Source organism: Ursus americanus, chromosome 32 (genome assembly GCF_024610735.1).
Source record: "Ursus americanus isolate L20-20 chromosome 32, mUrsAme1.1.p, whole genome shotgun sequence".
NCBI classification, from domain to species: domain Eukaryota; kingdom Metazoa; phylum Chordata; class Mammalia; order Carnivora; family Ursidae; genus Ursus; species Ursus americanus.
In genome coordinates, this window is record NC_142158.1 from 2096126 (window position 1) to 2096791 (window position 666).

Consider the following 666-nt stretch of genomic DNA (forward strand, 5'->3'; position numbering starts at 1 on the left):
AGTGACTCGATCGTAGGCCCTCCAGCCAAAAGCTAGGGGACGCACACGACAGTGAAGTGCGTGGGTGAACCACACATGGAAAAATATAAAAACCTGCCGACTTCTATTAGGTTCTTTTTTGCCAGGGACATACTGACAAACTGGCGTTGGACTCCATTCGCAGGTGGCTGACGCAGGCAAAAACCGTGCTCGGCTGTAGGGCAAAACATGGTAACAACACCTCCCGGTTTCTTTCAGCATGTAAAAAAAATGTAGGTCGCGAACCATTTGAGAGTCCTGAAAGCAACATAATGGGTCACGACCAGAATTTTTTAAATGACAAAGGAATAGAGCAGTAAGTAGAATGCAGGACAAATAATAAGGCAAATAATGCATCGTGAAGTGCTTGTTCGTGTTTTAAAACCATATACGTGTGTAAATGCGTATTTCTTACAATTTGTTCGGTCACACGAACTTGAAAGTCACCGCGTCCCGCTACTGCCACCTGCGACGTTTAGAAGCCAGTGACTGGCGGGGAGAACTCCGGCCCTGCCCAATGGGAAACCTTACGCATTAGCTGAGGCCTCTGGGAAATGGAGTTCAGTGTCATGGAGCATTCTGGGGATCGTAGTTCTGTGAGTCCTCCGGGCGCGGTCGAAAACCGAGCGGGGGCGGGGTTCTCTTCGC